The following is a 20,462-nucleotide window of genomic DNA, read 5'->3' as shown; positions in this document are numbered from 1 at the left end:
GCAGCGCAAGGAGAGGCATAACGAAGCAGCCGACGAAGCAAGAACATCTGGCTACAGCAAGCGCATCCCGCTGTGCCGGATAGTTCCATGAATGTCCCGCAATGCGGGACATTCATGGAACTATCCGGGACAGCGGGACGCACCATAAAAAGCGGGACTGTCCCGCGAAAAGCGGGACAGTTGGGGGGTATGAAATACGTTGGACACCATTGTGCTGCACCAATTGAAATCAATAGCATTAAAATAGATAGACCAATTCTTTAAACTATAGCTCACTCGTTTGCTCAACCTTCAAACCTAACTGCTAGTTGATCCAGAGAAAGGCCTACAAACCCACCTGAAGCTTCTTTAATTTGACTTTAGAGTGGGAAAAAATCCTTCCAAGATGGAGATCAAACCAGTTCCGGGATCTACCTTGCACTAAATCATAATTTCAGTAACGCTGTATTTTCTCACTTTTTTTTTTTTTTGTATATATGTTTTTATTAATTTTAACATGAAATAAAGAAAAATTATTTTGTCATACAGCATAGCAGGATTTTCTCGTAACAATATCACATGTTGCGGTATTGGAAGCTTTATATAATTTCAAAATACTAACTATGTACAATAATACAGGTATACATATCAGTAGCACAATAAGAGAGACCAGTAGTAGGGTTACATTTTACTCAGTGTTTGTAATAATTGATCACTTTTGTACTTATTGACAGGTTATTATATGCATATTCATATTTTAGAGAATGTACTTCCATGCTTGTTTAGCCATGTTTGCCAGTTTTTATGGAATTGTGCGGGGTCGCCCATATATTTTTGGTATAAGCCTTCCATCGTTGCTTGTGATTTAACTCTCTCGATTACCTCTTGTAATTTTGGAGGTTGGTGAGCTTTCCAGTTTCTAGCTATAGAGTATCTAGCTGCTGTTAGGATGTGTGAGATGACTGCTTTACTTTCATGAGGTAGGGCATCTAAGCTTATGTTTAATAGAGCTAACTCAGGTGATAGGCTTATGTTGTATGAGACTGTTCTTTGGATTAGGTTAGATACCTCTTCCCAGAACCCTTTTAGGGTTGGGCATTCCCAACACATGTGATACGTATCTGCTTTTTGTCCACAACCTTTCCAGCACAGATCTGAGTAAGTTGTCGACATTTTAGAAAATTTGGCAGGTGTTAAGTGCCATCTTAGTAATATTTTTCTACTTAGTTCAGTATGGTTTATACATTTGGAGGCCTTTTTGGGCCATTTCAGAGCTTGTTCCCATTGGTTGTATTTTCTCACTTTTAATAAACTCAAATGATACAATATTTATACGAACCACTGCTCTACAAAAGTGTAATTCAGGTATGGAATCCCTTATCTGGAAACCCATTATCCAGAAAGCTCCGAATTATGGAAAGCATGTCTCCCATAGACTCTTTTTAATCAAATAATGAATTTTAAAACTGATTTTCTTTTTCTCTGTAGTAATAAAACAGTATCTTGTAATTGATCCCATCTAAGATATAAATAATCCTTATTGGATGCAACTACTTTGTAGCAGTACTTTGTATTTGATCCCAACTAAGATATAATTAATCCTTACTGGATGCAAAATAATCCTATTGGGTTTAATTAATGTTTTATTGATTTTTTTATTAGACTTAAGGTATGGAGATCCAAATTACGGAAAGATCCCTTATCTGGAATACCCTTGGTCCCGAGCATTCTGGATAATGGGTCCTATTCCTGTACTTCAAAACCCATAAAATATGATTGTTTTATTAAAATACGATATTGCACTGTATTATTTATCTATAGTGAACAAAACTTTATTTGTAGTTCATCTTCCACTGCCTACTATCAGGTTGCCATGGTGATCTGATTCATCTAGGGATGTCACAATGAAACCTGAGCCATGGCTATCTGATGTAGTGATGTCACAATGTAACCTGTACTGCTTACTGATTTAACTGTCATAGTTGTTACTAGCTAGTCAGCTGTTAGGAGCTTTTAGGAGCTGTTAGGAGCTGAATAGCTAATTCATCTGAACCTTTTCTGAATCTGAATATTTTTCTACCTATCTACACATTCATCAACTAGAAAGAATTTTAGGTATGTTTGATATTTATTGATATTAATAAATAGTGATTGATATGATTGATATTAATTGATATTAATAAATAGTGATACAATGCAGATTAGATAGAAAAACAAGACAAAGTAAATAGAGATGAGTAACAGATAGGGGGGTTTCTGTAACAAAAGGTGCAAACTTTGCTAGAGATCTAGTCACCTATGTAACCAATCAGCAGGAAACATTTATTGGCCACCTGTTTAAATGTCAATAGGGTGAAAAGTCGAACAAAAAGGGGGTTTTAAATGATATATAGTTATATATAATTAAATAATATATAATACTAATAATTAAAACTGTGAATTTAAAAATATATTCTATATTATGAAATAGAAATTAGATATAAAATAACCTCTATAATACTGTTATAATAATAATCCGAAAAAGGTGAATATTGAATAAGGTTTAATCTGTCACATGAGGGCAATGACACACAGAGCTAATTGTAGCCAGCTACTTGTCGCTACTTCAAAATAGACAATACTGATAATTATCTCTACATGTGTTTTAGCAGAGACAGTTCTCAGTATTGTCTATTGTAGGATATTTTTGTAGCCACTACAGGTAGCTGAGTACAAGTGGCTCTGTATATCATAGCCCTGAGCACCACTACACTATAGCTACTTCATGATCTTTATTCCCCCCCCCCCCAGAATGAATTCATTTAGAGAGACTGAGACAATTCGCACAACTGAGAGAACAGTGACAATGGTGCTAAGAAGGAGAAAGCATCCATCTCATTCCCAGGGGATCAGGAAACTACAAGGTGCTGGATACATGGACAGCCCAAAATTGAAAATTATTCTTCTTTTGCTCATTGCTTTGCTACTTGTTTGCCTTGCAATACTGAGTTGGATTGTTCTGAAGAAAAATGAGAAAATTGAAAAGCTGGAGAATCAAATACAAGTTCTGGGCACTCAAGTGAGGAAACTTGTTGAGAAGGACCAGAAACTCACTGAGATTATTACAGTTCTTGAGAAAAAATTCCAAGAATCAGCAGATAAAGTTGAAACTTTAGCCAGGAAAATGCAGCAATCGGAAACTCCAGAGAACTTTGCAAATTTGGGATCATCCCGTGACACACAGGATGAAGTAACCCTTTCACAGAAGGCTTCAATGTATTTCTTGAAGCTGTTAAAAATATTGTTCTGAGCTAGAAAAAGTCAGCTCAGAGGGGCTTGGCCTACATTTGTATGGGGTAGGGTGGGAGGTGGGTTATCCCTGTACACAGGCCAGCTGCTATACAGTCATTTCACCTTGTTCTAGGAACCCCATTACTGACTTGTCTGGTTCCATCAACATGAACCAACCACAATGGTTCCTTACCAATTCTGGTGCAGCAATATTTTACTTTATGTACCGTAATGTTAGATACTTATGTATTTTCTACTAAAGATAGTAACATATATTGCTAAGAAACAGTAATAAAAAGACTATGGGAAGAACCGTAATGCATTTGTTAGTTCTCTTCATTGGTTCTTTGTTTGTCCTTCAACTTTTCTTTAACTAAACAGTCAGGGGGTGCTGGGAGTTGTACTTTTAATACAGCTAAAAGGCTGCAGGTTGGGCAGAACAACACTATAATAATACTTTCTTGCTTTCAGTGGTGGGAATGGAGTAGGGCAGTTGCCATGCTATAAACTCAGTACCCCCATGTTTTATGACTTTTTATTAGATCTGATATTGACTCTTGGACTTATGGGGCATTTCAGCAAAAGGTAAAGTTGTAATAATAGTAGTGGCATCTCTCCCAATAACCTATAAAACATGAGGTCTGTGGCCCACACTGCAATCTAAAATGGTTAGAGGGCACCAAATGAGCAAATGTACAGTATAGATGTATACAGAAAAAATTATTGAAATGTATTTGTGACAAATACATGTAGAGGAAAAAATACAGTTATTTTTATATGGAAAACAGACTCTAATTTGCATGTTATGTGAAATAGCATTATGTTTGTGCTTAACTTCAGTAGCCCTTGGTAAAACAAAAAGTATTTGACTTCCAGAATAGTGGCCTCAACTGTCTTATGATCAGTACAATTTGATAGGACTATCAAACCTAAAATCAGTGCTCCCCACTTTGTGTTGACAGAGACCAGATCAGTTTTACCTGCCACATTCAAGTATTATATAGCTGTAGGACCTTTCATCCATGACCCCATGCCAGTGGCTCAGTTTGTCTGACACAATAAAGCGCCAGAGATTGGCCCCTGGTATAGTGAATCTGCATGCTGGTCATCCCCCACCCCCCCCGGTATTGAGCACAGGAGTAAATATTTTGGAGAGATGTTGGGAGAGCTTGGGATAACCACATACCCATACCAGTGGCCTCAGCAGTACATGAAACCAGATCATTCCCCCCACTATGAACCGCTAGATATGGCTAGCAGAAAAAAGTTCAGCAGCAATAGTCTATGTTCTGTCTCAGCATCAGTTGTACCTGCCACAAGCCCTGTGTAGACCCGGTCTGTGAGGATGAGTGCAGCAGGTTGAATGATCACCTTAACAGATAGCTTACTCAATGAATAAAGACTCAGAAGTGTTTTCCAATGCTTCTTTATGCTTCAAGGTAGCAAGGGTATAACATAGAGACTTTTCCATAGGTAAATGTCTAATGAAGATACACAGCTTACATACACTGCAGTCTCTTCATAACACACTCAACAAAAAGGGCAGTTACAACAACAAAATGGAGGGCGGGAGCAACTATCTAGCAAGAAACAGCAGGGGTGAATGGATGATACCAAATAACATTATAACAATAACATTTAATAACAACTGCTAGGCAGTAAAAGCTGCGTGGCAGCACACTCCCCGCCTGGTATCGTGAGATACCGCTACACAATATTTTTCCTACATACTATTACATTGCATGCAGTAAAATGCTAACTAGCTTTCTCAAGTCTAATGTATTAGGTGACTCTTTGCAGGTATGCCATCCATGACGAGGTGACGTCTGACTGGACTCACACAATTGTAATCTTTTGGAGCTAAGTTGGCTCTTCCTAGTAGGAAACCGACATGGGATCTTCCGGAGGGATCTATGATCTTGAGATAAGCCACGGCCGCTATAGCCTCTGTGGATGCATCACAAAAGATGTGGATCTCTTTCCTCTGACTTCTTGAAAGTGAAGTGGGTGAATAGCAGCGTGGGACGTTGAGTTCTTCCAGAACTTTCAAGGAGTTTCTCCACTTCTCCCATTTAGGCAGTAGGTCTACTGGCAAAGGGGCATCCCAATCTGTCACTCTCTCGGTAAGCTGACGAAGTATGGATCGCCCTTGGACGGTAATTGGAGTTACTATGCCTAGGGGATCGTAAAGGCTATTGACAGTTGACAGGACTCCTCATCTCGTGAATGGCTTCTCAGTGTCTGAGACCTGAAAGGTAAATGTGTCTGAAGTTACATTCTAGAGAAGACCGAGACTCCTTTGCGTGGGTAGGGCATCTACTCCCAAGTCCACGTCTTTCAAATCTTTAGCGTGTTCTTCTGGATTGAAAGCCTTCATTACTTCACGGCTATTAGATGCAATCTTATGAAGCCTTAAGTTAGCAGTCAACAGGACCTGTTGAGTTCTTTTTATCAGATTGACGGCTTCTTCAGGTGTTGAGAAGGATTTCAGGCCATCGTCTACATAGAGATCTCTTTCAATGAATTGCCTGGTATCAGATCCAAATTCCTTTTCACCTTCCTGTGCTGTTCTTCTTAGTCCATAAGTTGCCACGGCAGGAGATGGACTATTGCCGAAAACATGGACTCTCATACGATAGTCTATCACCTGATTGTTAATGTCATTGTTGCGGTGCCACAAGAAACTGAGAAAGTTTCTGTGGTCCTCTCTGACTATGAAAAAGTGGAACATTTGTTGGATGTCGGCTGTCACAGCAACAGGTTCCTTTCTGAACCGCATCAACACTCCTACAAGGTTGTTCGTTAAATTTGGACCAGTTAGAAGTACATTATTCAAAGAGGTTCCCTTGAATTGAGAACTTGAGTCAAAAATGATTCTGATTTGCCCTGGTTTGCGAGGATGGTAAACTCCAAAGGATGGAAGGTACCAGCGTTCTTCGCCTTCTTTAAGGTCTGGTGCTGGCTCAGCATGATGATTATCAAAAATCTTCTGCATGAATGCTAGAAAGTGCTCTTGCATCTTAGGCTTGCTACGGAGGGTTCTCTTAAGTGCAGCAAATCTGGCTAAAGCTTGTTCTCGATTGTTAGGGAGAGTAAGCCTTGGTAACCGGAAGGGTAATGGAGCTACCCAACTGTTGCAGTTGTCCTTGAAGAACTCCTCACTCCCCTTCAGGGAAAACCCTAACGAGACATATCTTGCTGCAAGACTTGCTATGAAGCCCTTCTCCACACACCTCTGTACATCTTGTGGTTACAACATTGGCATTTTGCTCAGTTCTCTCCCCGCCATCATCTGATGTAGTCTTGGGGTTGCTACCAGGCAAAGGTTTCCCTTTGAATGAGTCTGAATGAAGAGCGTCCACATGCCTGGCACTGTTACACAGGGAACATCTGACGGCGTTCTTACAGTCTCTGGCTAAATGATCGGAGGATGTGCAACACTTGAAACAGATATTATGCTCCTTGAGGTATGTCATGCGTTCTTCGATAGGCTTGCCCCTGAATGCACGACATATGGAGAGAGAATGTGGTGCATCATGAATGGGACACTGTTGATTAAGATTGCTCGCCTTGGTATCTTGTAATTTAGCGTCTGTAGCCAAGACATTGGATGCAATCGCGGTCTTTCTTACAGCAATAGTATGTCTTGAGTCCTTGAATTTACTGTTGGTGGCAATACCCTTTGAAGTAGTTGAAGGAAGGGTGGTTGTATCTGGATACAAGAAGCTTGGGTCGTTCATGGATCTTGCGATCTTCCTCACGAACTCTGCAAAGTAAGAAAAGGGTGGGAAAGAGACATGGTGTTCATATTTATACGTTGATCCTACGCTAGTCCACTTCCCCTGGAGATAATTAGGCAGCTTTGCTACAATAGGATTTACAGCAGTGTCTAAATAGCTAAGACCTGGCAAACTAGGATCTGACTTAGCAATTTCAAGTTCAAGAAGAAGGTCACCTAAGTCTCTAAGCTTATGATTGTCCTTGACAGAGATCTTAGGAAAGTCTTTTAGTCTCTGGAATAAGGCAGATTCAATGACTTCTGGGCTCCCATAGTCTTGTTTCAAATGTTCCCAGGCAGCATCAAGGCCTGCTTCAAAGTTATGAATGTAGACAGATTTAAGTCTCTTTACTTGTTCTGAAGATTGTCGCCCCTACCACTTTATTAGTAAGTCAAGTTCTGCTTGGGGTTCAAAATCCAAGTTCTTGGTTACTGTCTTAAACGTAGATCTCCAACTCCTATAGTTCTCTGGGCGGTCATCAAATCTAGACAGTCCGGTAGCAATCAACTCTCGCCGGATCATATACTTGCTGAACTCTGCAATGTCGGTGCTTTCAGTTTTTACACCCACAGGAAGTACTGATGGTGCACCATCTTGGATCAAGGTTGGTATCCGATGCTGGCCAATAGGTGGAGGGAAAGGTATTGCAGGTGGGTTCAGTCCAGGCAGGGGTCTGGCGTCTGAAGGTCCTTGTGCATTTGAAATTGAAGAGAGCTGTATTGCAGGAGGCATAGAGTTCACTCTGAAGTCTTCTGCTGTGCCCTTGTAATCTCTACTCACAAGGGGTTGTGGTGGCACATGAGCTGGATAGGTTGGTACACTTGATTTTGTGGCATGCGGTAGTGGTAGAGTGTCTGTGTTGGGAGGTGCATACTGACTTGCTAGAGGATTATGAGATGGATCTACTACCGTAGGCGGCACTATATCATTATGGTTCTAGGTCAAGAGAAATTGTAGTGTACTTTCTACAGGGTCTTGACAGGCGACCAAGCTAGGACAAGACGCTCCTTCTTCTTCCAATAGGGCTTGTTCCAAGACAAATAATTCCGCTAAGGCTACTTCCTTTTCTCTTTTCTTTTGAAGGATTTCTAGATGAGCCTCTGTTTCTGCTTGTATTCTTGCTTGAATGCGTTTAGCTTCTACCTGTGCTTCAGCTTCCTTAAGCTTAGCTTCTGCCTGTGCTTCGGCTTCCTTAAGCTTAGCTTCTGCCTGTGCTTCGGATTCCTTGAGCTTAGCTTCTGCCTTGAAAGCTGCTTCTCTTTCAGAACAGGTGGCTTGAACCTGGGCTACTGCAGCCTTTTGGCGAGCTTTGAGTATTTGGTCGCTCAGTGATGACCTTACAGAGCAGGACCGCAATGACTTAGAAGAGGATTTATGATGTGAGCGGGCAGATCTAGATGATTTTCCTGAGTGTCTGGAAGAAGCAGATATACAGGATGTAGTTTCATGTAGCTGTGCTAATCTACCCTCTATCTGTACCTTTGCTTCAAGATATGTGCTATGTCTCTGCTGCTCAGTAGAGGTAAAGTCTTTTAATTCTAGTGAAGCTCCCTCTATGTTGGAACGTGACAGAAGGAAAGAGTACTTTTCAGAAAGTCTTTTATAATTCTCAAATGCCTTCTTAACCCTTGAGAGGGCGGCGTTCAGTTGCTCAGTGTTGTTGCTAGTTTCATTAGCAGCTGTTATAAAACTTAAAGTTTTCTCCCATAATGCAATGAGATTATCAGCTGTCTCTTCCTTATTTGCTTCATAAGCCTCCCTTGCTTTCAAGGATGGATGAGGGGCCCTAACTGGACGTGCAGAATGAAGCAAGGTGTCTGTTTTATCATGAGCAAATGCAGGCTCAGTAGAATCTCTGTCAGACATGACAAGTGCTGCAATTCAGTGTCTTGGAAATCTGGCAAAGCTGAGCTCTGTAGGTATTGATACTTTGTTTGTAAGCAGGCTGGGCCTTAGAGCTGGGGCTGCAAGCTAGCTCAAACTGGATTGTTGGCAAAGAAAAACACAGTTCAAAATCACCTTGTGTAAGGTAAGAATATAGTTCTTATACTAAATGCAGATATTGAATTCACAGTCCAAACAGCTTGACAATAATGAATCCTTGTGACTTTATGGTAGTAATCTTGCACAGTTCAGAATGTGCTTATGGCTGAGCAACAGCACAGACCAGCAATAGGTTATACTGTGGGGAATATTCAGCAGGTAGCTGGCTCCTAGTGCAGTGCAATGCTTCTGGTAAGTGTAGCAGTTACACACAGGCAGTGATAGGCCTCAGTGCACAGTGTAAGGATGGATTCCTTAGGGTGTTTATTCTTCACACAGGCAAATGATTACTCACGGCTGTGAAGCTGCAGAGTATAGCCATGCGATGGATTCTTCTAGAAATTTACTGTTCTGTCTCAGCATCAGTTGTACCTGCCACAAGCCCTGTGTAGACCCGGTCTGTGAGGATGAGTGCAGCAGGTTGAATGATCACCTTAACAGATAGCTTACTCAATGAATAAAGACTCAGAAGTGTTTTCCAATGCTTCTTTATGCTTCAAGGTAGCAAGGGTATAACATAGAGACTTTTCCATAGGTAAATGTCTAATGAAGATACACAGCTTACATACACTGCAGTCTCTTCATAACACACTCAACAAAAAGGGCAGTTACAACAACAAAATGGAGGGCGGGAGCAACTATCTAGCAAGAAACAGCAGGGGTGAATGGATGATACCAAATAACATTATAACAATAACATTTAATAACAACTGCTAGGCAGTAAAAGCTGCGTGGCAGCACAGTCTATCATTCAGTATTTGTGGGCTTGTATGACATGGATATTATATCTATAATCAGTTGGCCCCACTAATGATATAGATATCACATATAAGTAGTTCATGCTTTTTGGCATTTGATATTATCAACAAACAAAAGAGTTAATTAAGAATTTGTCAATCCCCAAATTATAACTTTAAGGAGACCAAGGTTCAAAAAAAGTAGAAAACCAACTGATTCCTTTATGGAGTGACATAGGAAAATCATTTTATACTTACCAAGATTTACTTTTCCTGAGCTGTAGTATAGAAGTGGGCCACAATGGGTTACATCCCTACTCCTCCCGAGAATATAATAATAAATATAATACAGTTAACCAAAGCACAACCCCATAACATACTCAACCCTCTTCGAGTTTAGGATTATATTTGTGGTACTATAGGAGTAAGCCTTAAAGGAACAGTAACACCAAAAAATGAAAGTGTATAAAAAGTAACTAAAATATAATGTGCTGCTGCCCTGCACTGGTAAAAGTTGTGTGTTTACTTCAGAAAGTCTACTATAATTTATATAAATAAGCTGCTATGTAGCCATGGAGGCAGCCATTCAAAGGAGAAAAGGCACAGGCACATTGCAGATAACAGATAAAACACTATTGTATTCTACAGAACTTATCCGTTATCTGCTATGTAACCTGTGCCTTTTCTCCTTTTTTCCAGCTTGAATGGCTGCCCCCATGGCTACACAGCAGCTTATTATATATAAATTATAGTAGTGTTACTGTAGCAAACACACCAGTTTTGCCAGTGCAGGGCAACAGTGCATTATATTTTTATTACTTTAAAGCTCTTTCATTTTTTGGTGTTACTGTTCCTTTAAAAGGCCCGGACATAAGTGTATATTGAGAGGTAGAACCCTGGATAAACCTGCTATAGAGAGATTATTAATTCAACATACACTGTACTAATCAATTAACGTGGAAACACAGAAATGTGCTAGATGAATTCAGATGATCCTATGGCAGGATTATGTCATATTAAAAACCCTGCTAATGCCCAGACTGGCTCCTGCTGCATCCAGGCATGCGCAGAAGGCTGGAGGCAGCAGAACAAAGAAGGAGAGGAATCAAGCAGCTTGTAACTCAGGAACCAGGTCAGAAAGAACTGAGGGACAAAGGTAGGCAATTCTGGGAGGCTGTTTAGAGTATTTTTATTAATAGAAAAAAAAAAAGGTTTACTTATTCTTTAAGTCTACTAAAAAATCAATAAAACATTAATTAAACTCGATAGGATTGTTTTGCATCCAAAAAGGATTAATTATATGTTAGTTGGGACCAATTACAAGGTACTGTTTTTTTATTACAGAGAAAATCAGTTTTAAAATTCTGAACCATTTGATTACAATGGATTCTATGGGAGATGGGCTTTCTGTAATTCGAAGCTTTCTGGATAATGGGTTTCCGGATAATTGATCCCATACCTGTACTAATGAATTAACGTGAAAACACAGAACTAGATGAATTCAGAAGATCCTATGGCAGGATTATGTCATATTAACCCTAGACACAAGTCATCTAATAATAATGCATTGCCACTATATTGGAAGTAATATAAAATGGAAGAATGTATTAATATGCAACAATAAACACCTCAATGGAAGGCTGCACTGCTGCAAAACAGTGTAATAGTATCCTACAGATGATTCATAGACTACACATGGACATAACCAAATTGATATGCAGCAGTAGTTTTATTATGTAAGAAATTAAATAGTGGCAAGATATTGCCCATTCTTACGGTAAGCTTTTAAGGGAAAAGAAAAAAAAAACATACAGTATTATACCAGAAATAGAACAAGAAGAAATATTCAGCTGTAGCAATACCTTTAGTATTAACACACTGAATATCCAGGAAACACTATAGTAATAATGGAGATGCCCAATCCCCAATATTGTATATTGAACTATTGTTAAATATCTTGAATTAGGAAAATATCTGCACCAATACTTACTAAATTAGAAAAGAAATGGCCATTTGAACATTTGAAATACAATGATAATTACTCCTTCTCCATACAATATAATCTTTTAATTAAAAGAAGGTTCACATTCATAATTTAATAATGGAACATTTTGTCCATATCATGTGTATTGGTATCCATCAATCCCCTCTGGTATTGTTAAGTGTCATGACACAGTATAGTCCATTCCTATAAAATGTTTAATTTAACATTAAGTGAACAGACAAGCTAAATAAAATTCATGCAAATGATCCAAATGTTAGCCATACAGACACAGACACTACCAATGAGATCTACCTACCGCCTCCATGTTATAGCTAGCAAACAGTGATATGCTATAACATACTGTACATATATGGGCCTATTTATCAATTTTTGCATTTGAGTGAATTCAAGAGTGTTTTCTAATTCAAATAAACTTTTGAATGCTTGCTTATTTATTAATATGGAAAACTTGTTTACATAAAAAAAACTTGAATACTTGATTGTACTTGATTTTACAAACTCGAAAAAAACTAAAAATTCTGGAATTGAAAAGATGGCTTGACTTTGCCCAGGAAAACTCTCTTGACTTATATATAAACTTTTACATTCAAGTCTTCAGGTTTTTTGCACTTAATAAATATCAAACATTTGAGTTTTTGAACCATAACTTGAATTTAGCTTGTTTTAGCACTACAAAATTTTAATTGTGAAAAAAATAAAACTCCAACGTTAACAAATCATCCCCATAAAGTTATAACTAACAGAAAAAGATAGCATACTCAACGTGGACTACCATAGTGAGGTAATAAATCAGATAAACCAAGACTGGATACCTTCACCAGACTAAGAGGAAGCGCGAGTTCTATTTGAATTGAAGAAACTTATCACTGCTTGGGTAGTCACAAATGAAAATTGTAAACAGAGCCTTGAAGCAATAATTAGCAATGATCGTGTTAATCTATCTCAATCCAGCAATGCTGAGTTTCAGACTTTCTCTAAAAGCAACTTCAGCAAAAGAATTATGGGACAGTTGTCAGCCAGTGGTATAAAGGGCTCTGCCATTAGACTCTGAAACTGGGGAAATTTTGTGCGCTGGAATGTTGAATCCCTTTCTCCATTTGGCAGTCTGCAAGTGGGCCTGGGATTGATGGATGCCAGCAGAATACTACCTGCCTAAATGTGTAATCACAGAGGTCTGGTGCTGTTTTCCATGGTTTGTACTAGCCATCAGGACCAAGAAAAAGTAAATCTATAAAGTAAAGTGCATGATATTCTTGACAATTCTGCTCTTCCTACTTTGTGGAACAGTTTGGGGGGAAGGCCCTTTTCTGTTTCGGCACAATAATGTGCCCAGGGCTGCTCATGCCATGGGGCAAGGTGACACAGCAGTGAGCAGTTACCAGAGATGGTAAAAAGCCACCTCTGGTAACTTTAAAGGGATTCTGATTTTATGGTGTTCTTCTACTTCTAACTTGCACTGTCTACATGGCAAATAATTCACTCTGCCATTTAAATGTTATTCTTGAACCAACAAAGGTATTTTTTTTTAGTTATAATATTGGTGTGTAGGCCCCATCTCAGTGCATTGTGCCTGAATCTGAGCTTTCAGAAGGAGTCAGCGATACTCATTAGATCTGCTTTTAGATAATCTATTGTTCCTGGAGTCCCAAGCCGGACTTCTTAGTATTGAGTGCTATTCTGATATCTACTGGGAGCGACTATCTTGCTACCTTCCCATTGTTCTGCTGATCGGCTGCTGGGGGGGGGATGAGAGGGGGGTGATATCACTACAACTTGCAGCGCAGCAGTAACATGAGACTGAAGTTTATTAGAGCACAGGCCACATGGCTGTGGCACCCTGGGAAAGTCTAAAATGAAATATAATTTTAAAAAAAACAAAAACATTTCAATACAGGATTCTACTAGAGAAGCTCTATTAACTGATGCTACATGTTTTCCCATGACAGTATTCTCTTGAGATCTAAAATTCCATTTTTTAAAACAGAAATTCAGCTGTTTAGTGCAGGGAGCACTATATCACTCTCTGCATTAGCGCCACACGTGGTGCTGAATGCCCCCATGCACAAAGCCAGGTCCATATAGAGAGGGTTTGCGGAGATAAAGTTAACTGTACAAAGTCCTGACCTGTACCCAAATGAACAGCCATGGAAATTCACCTAGTGGGATCCTTGCTAAGAGATGCAACTTCATTGGTTTGTAAATGAGCCAGATGTGTGACCAGACCCCAATGTCTATATAGTATAGCTGCTAAGGTAAAGTCATTCATAACCTACGGCTATTGCTAGCATCTCAAGTCCTGGCCATAGGCCTGCAAAATGGTTATATTAATAAAATTAGACCAATTTGTATTTTTGGAAACAAGGCAGCAATTAGCAGAGTTAAAGATATAGTAAACTGTGTAAAAAAGGAGTGTACACTGGCATTCTTAATCACCACTATTTAGTACTTTTCAGTAAACAATATCCTGGGGCTCTGCTCTTCCACGTCACTTAAAGGAACAGTAACACTAAAAAATGAAAGAGCTTTAAAGTAATAAAAATTTAATGCACGGTTGCCCTGCACTTGTAAAACTGGTGTGTTTGCTACAGTAACACTACTATAATTTATATAATAAGCTGCTGTGTAGCCCCGGGGGCAGCCATTCAAGCTGGAAAAAAGGAGAAAAGGCACAGGTTACATAGCAGATAACAGATAAGTTCTGTAGAATACAATAGTGTTTTATCTGTTATCTGCTATGTGCCTGTGCCTTTTCTCCTTTGAATGGCTGCCCCCATGGCTACATAGCATCTTATTTATATAAATTATAGTAGTCTTTCTGAAGTAAACACACAACTTTTACAGTGCAGGGCTGCAGCACATTATATTTTAGTTAGTTTTATACACTTTCATTTTTTGGTGTTACTGTTCCTTTAAGCCCTGTCCCTCCCCTCTAGCTCTGGAAACCAGTTAATGAGACCATAGGATTGATGGCTTTTATTGTTTTATTTTTTCTTTTTGCAGATGTCATGCAAGATTGGGGAGGCTGCAGTCGGAAAATGCCCTCCCCCTTCCAGAGAATGGTACAGGAAAGAACCATACCATAAGTGCAGCTCTTAAAGGGGGCTGGATGTGCTTCTTTTGCATTCTTCTCTCCCCTTCTTAACCTTGTTGTCTCATATCCTGAGGAGAACTGCTGCCCTGAGCCACCCGGTTCTACTCGTCAGGCCCAACAAACTTCTAGACTGTGCAATGTCTTAACACCCTTACAGCAATCCTTCTCTCCTCGGCACACTCTGCTACTCCTACTCTGAAACCAACAACACAACCTAAACATGAGACAGGCAGGTCACATGTAGCATGGAGGCAGGTACTGGTGGCAACAGTTCTCCCTTCTCTCGTTTCTTCCTTGAAGGTCCAGGTCTCCATTCTTTCTGTATTGTTTCAGGAGAGCCTACCATAACAGGATGATGTGTAAACCTTTCTCCAAGGCCCAGCTCATGTTATGCCCTTGTTATGGGAGCCCACACCTTGTAGTTAAGGCCAAGCAGGAAGTTCCATTTGAACTGATGAGTTCTGTTGACTTGGAAGGTGGTATTTTTATTGGCCATTTCATCAGCCAGTAGGGTCTCGGAGATGAGTGCTCTTTTCGTGGCACCCAGTCTTATGGTCTTTCACAGGGATAAGGTAGTACTGAGAACAATCCCTACCTTTCTAACAAAAGTAGTCTCTGAACTCCACGTGAACCAACCTATTGTGGTACTTTCCTTGTGCCCAAATACCAAGCATGACATGGAGAAGAAACCACACTCCATAGATGTGGTGAGCGCTACTACATGGATAGAACTTTTTCTTGTTGGCACAATGAATCTGTTTGCAGAAAGGGACAAATGCAACAAAATCAATTTTATCCAGATGGATTAAGAAGTTAATTCATAAGGCATACGTGGCCTCTCAGAGGAATCCCCCTACACAGGTAAAAGCTCATTTGACCAGGGCCTTGAGCACCTCCTGGGCATGAAGGATAAGATTTTCAGCAGAACAGCTGTTTAGAGCAGCTACGTGGACTTCCATACCTTTACAAAAATCTCCTTCCTCAGACCTTAATACACGTTAAGATCTGCTCACTTGGCGACCTTGCCACCTACGGGTGGGCGATATCGGTTAGTTAGAATTTAGGCTAATTTGTTCAGGGCCAACCGATCGAATAAGAATGCCGGTAATAGGCGCAGTCGGTTCGGGGACCACATTAACGAGCCGATGCGGTCCCCCGATCTAAATAAATTTTTTTACCCTATCCGATCGATATCTGCCCGATTTCAGGCCAGATGTCGGTCAAACAGGCCCGTCCTTTGTGCCCCTACACGGGCCGATAAGCTTCCGAATCGGTCTAAGAGGCCAATATCGGCAGCTACAATCGGCCTGTGTATGGCCACCTTTAGTCATGACCCACTTAGGATGTAGGGACTGCTTGGATAAGTCCCAGTATTTTCCCCAATGTGATGGGACAATGAATGGGGAAATGTGCTGTCTGTGGCAAACACTTTTGGTGTCTGATTTTCTGACTGCCTATCTGTAGAAGAATCACATTCTGGTCTAAACCTACCACAGTTCTCTTTGAAAATACCACAACGTTCAAAACTGCCCAGATGCTGCTACTGAACCATAATTGTATTTAAAGGGGTTGTCAACCTTCAAATTAACTTTTAGTATGATGTAGCGTGATATTCTGGGGCAATTTGCCATTGGCCTTTATTATTTGTGGTTTTTGAATTATTTAGCTTTTTATGAAGCAACTCTCAAGTTTGGTATTTCAGCAGCTATCTAGTTGCTAGGGTCCAACTTACTCTAGCAACCAGGCATGCATTTGAATAAGACATTTAAATAGGAGAGGTCCTGAATAGAAAGGTATGTAACAAAAGTAACAATAGTAACTAGAAAGGAAAGTTTGAGAACAAATTTCATGTTGGTTTGAAAACCATGAAGTCACTGAATGAAACCTGATTTGTTGTGGGCTGGCTGTTGTTGGATCCACCCAGTTTTTCCAACCTTGGACCACAGTTATATCAATGAGTGACATCTGATTGGCAGTCGGTGGCCCCGCCCACTTTTTCTAAGTGACTAACTACCCAGTGACTAACTCTGCAAAGTTCAGGGACCCCAGAATTAATAGATAAAGAACGGCAGCAGTATAAATTTACACCAATAAATGTCAATAGGTGAATTGTGATTGGTGGTTGGTGGGTGTGCCCCCTTTTTCTAACCTTGAATCGAAGTCGCCCAGTGAGAAACTGCAAAGTTTGGGCTCCCTGGCATAAATAGTGTAAGAATTACAGCATTTTTAATTCGATGGATGAAATGTGATTGGCTGTAAGTGGCCCAACCCACTTTTTTCTATTTTTGAACTGCAGTCCCCCAGTGACCAACTCTGCAAAGTTTGGCGTAAAATTGTGGGACTTACAGCATTTTACATTTCACCATTGAAAGTAAATAGGTGAAATGTTTTTCTAACTTTAAACCACAAATTCCAAATGACTAACTTTGCAAAGTACCCTGAAATTGATACTCAAATAATGGCATCAGTTTAAATATAAACCAATGAAATTTAATGGGTGGAAAGGGATTAGCTGTTGGTGGCTCCACCCACTTTTCATAACCTTTAACCTTAGTCCCCCAGAGACAAACTATGAAAAATTTGTGGACACTGGCAACGTGTGAGAATGGCAACAGTCAAAATCAAAATCAATTAAAGAAATATGATTGGCTTTTTGTGACTCTGCCCACTTTTTCTAACCTTGAATACATAGTCAGCCAGTGACTGACTGTGCAAAGTTTGGGAACCCTGGCAAAAATAGTGTGAGAAAGGCAGCAGTATAAATATAAACCAATAAAATTCAATTGGTGAAATCGGATTCTAACCTTTAACCTTAATCCTCCAGTGGCCAACTGTGAAAAGTTTGGGGGACACTAACTTTAAACGTGTGAAAATGGCAGCACTTTAAATTTCCCCATTAATATCAATGGAATAAATCTGACTGGCTGTCTGTGGCTCCACCCACTTTTCTCAATCCTTGAACTATTGTCATCCAGTGACTAACTCTGCAAAGTTTGTGGACCTTGGCGTAAATAGCATATGAATGGCAGTATTTTAAATTTATACCAAAAAAATCAATAGATAAAAGCTGTTGCTGGCTCCACCAACTGTTTTGAACTGTGAAGAGTTTGGGGATCCTGGTGTTAATAGAGAATGCTCAGGACCTGGGGTTTTACAGATAAGGGATCTTTCTGTAATTTGGATCTCCAAAACTTAAGTCTGCTAAAAATCATTTAAATATTGAATAAACCCAATAGGCTTGTTTTGCCTCCAATAAGGATTAATTATATCTTAGTTGGGATCAGGTACAAGGTACTGTTTTATTATTACAGAGAAAAAGGAAATCATTTTTAAAACTTAAAATTATTTGCTTATAATGGAGACTATGGGAGATGGCCTTTACAATTAATCAAATAACGAATTTTAAAACTGATTTTCTTTTTCTCTGTAGTAATAAAACAGTATCTTGTAATTGATCCCATCTAAGATATAAATAATCCTTATTGGATGCAACTACTTTGTAGCAGTACTTTGTATTTGATCCCAACTAAGATATAATTAATCCTTACTGGATGCAAAATAATCCTATTGGGTTTAATTAATGTTTTATTGATTTTTTATTAGACTTAAGGTATGGAGATCCAAATTACGGAAAGATCCCTTATCTGGAATACCCTTGGTCCCGAGCATTCTGGATAATGGGTCCTATACCTGTACTTCAAAACCCATAAAATATGATTGTTTTATTAAAATACGATATTGCACTGTATTATTTATCTATAGTGAACAAAACTTTATTTGTAGTTCATCTTCCACTGCCTACTATCAGGTTGCCATGGTGATCTGATTCATCTAGGGATGTCACAATGAAACCTGAGCCATGGCTATCTGATGTAGTGATGTCACAATGTAACCTGTACTGCTTACTGATTTAACTGTCATAGTTGTTACTAGCTAGTCAGCTGTTAGGAGCTTTTAGGAGCTGTTAGGAGCTGAATAGCTAATTCATCTGAACCTTTTCTGAATCTGAATATTTTTCTACCTATCTACACATTCATCAACTAGAAAGAATTTTAGGTATGTTTGATATTTATTGATATTAATAAATAGTGATTGATATGATTGATATTAATAAATAGTGATACAATGCAGATTAGATAGAAAAACAAGACAAAGTAAATAGAGATGAGTAACAGATAGGGGGGTTTCTGTAACAAAAGGTGCAAACTTTGCTAGAGATCTAGTCACCTATGTAACCAATCAGCAGGAAACATTTATTGGCCACCTGTTTAAATGTCAATAGGGTGAAAAGTCGAACAAAAAGATCAGAGGATTTTAAATGATATATAGTTATATATAATTAAATAATATATAATACTAATAATTAAAACTGTGAATTTAAAAATATATTCTATATTATGAAATAGAAATTAGATATGAAATAACCTCTATAATACTGTTATAATAATAATCCGAAAAAGGTGAATATTGAATAAGGTTTAATCTGTCACATGAGGGCAATGACACACAGAGCTAATTGTAGCCAGCTACTTGTCGCTACTACAAAATAGACAATACTGATAATTATCTCTACATGTGTTTTAGCAGAGACAGTTCTCAGTATTGTCTATTGTAGGATATTTTTGTAGCCACTACAGGTAGCTGAGTACAAGTGGCTCTGTATATCATAGCCCTGATTGATTGATCTGATATTAAGATGACAATAATATGAGCACCACTACACTATAGCTACTTCATGATCTTTATTTCCCCCCCCCCAGAATGAATTCATTTAGAGAGACTGAGACAATTCGCACAACTGAGAGAACAGTGACAATGGTGCTAAGAAGGAGAAAGCATCCATCTCATTCCCAGGGGATCAGGAAACTACAAGGTGCTGGATACATGGACAGCCCAAAATTGAAAATTATTCTTCTTTTGCTCATTGCTTTGCTACTTGTTTGCCTTGCAATACTGAGTTGGATTGTTCTGAAGAAAAATGAGAAAATTGAAAAGCTGGAGAATCAAATACAAGTTCTGGGCACTCAAGTGAGGAAACTTGTTGAGAAGGAACAGAAACTCACTGAGATTATTACAGTTCTTGAGAAAAAATTCCAAGAATCAGCAGATAAAGTTGAAACTTTAGCCAGGAAAATGCAGCAATCGGAAACTCCAGAGAACTTTGCAAATTTGGGATCATCCCGTGACACACAGGATGAAGTAACCCTTTCACAGAAGGCTTCAATGTATTTCTTGAAGCTGTTAAAAATATTGTTCTGAGCTAGAAAAAGTCAGCTCAGAGGGGCTTGGCCTACATTTGTATGGGGTAGGGTGGGAGGTGGGTTATCCCTGTACACAGGCCAGCTGCTATACAGTCATTTCACCTTGTTCTAGGAACCCCATTACTGACTTGTCTGGTTCCATCAACATGAACCAACCACAATGGTTCCTTACCAATTCTGGTGCAGCAATATTTTACTTTATGTACCGTAATGTTAGATACTTATGTATTTTCTACTAAAGATAGTAACATATATTGCTAAGAAACAGTAATAAAAAGACTATGGGAAGAACCGTAA

At 39.2% G+C, this 20,462-nt stretch overlaps 2 long non-coding RNA genes across 2 annotated transcripts; both read left to right on the top strand.

Moving 5' to 3' along the window:
• The first annotated feature begins 1,741 nt into the window (after window positions 1-1,741).
• Window positions 1,742-3,567, top strand: LOC116410556. The gene is made up of 2 exons (XR_004222473.1): window positions 1,742-2,094; window positions 2,770-3,567. It is a non-coding gene; the product is annotated as an uncharacterized LOC116410556 (long non-coding RNA).
• Window positions 3,568-18,591: 15,024 nt separating this feature from the next.
• Window positions 18,592-20,462, top strand: LOC116410555. The gene is made up of 2 exons (XR_004222472.1): window positions 18,592-18,960; window positions 19,665-20,462. It is a non-coding gene; the product is annotated as an uncharacterized LOC116410555 (long non-coding RNA).

Source organism: Xenopus tropicalis, chromosome 4, assembly GCF_000004195.4.
Source record: "Xenopus tropicalis strain Nigerian chromosome 4, UCB_Xtro_10.0, whole genome shotgun sequence".
Classification (NCBI taxonomy): domain Eukaryota; kingdom Metazoa; phylum Chordata; class Amphibia; order Anura; family Pipidae; genus Xenopus; species Xenopus tropicalis.
This window is presented reverse-complemented; position numbering and strand designations above follow the sequence as displayed.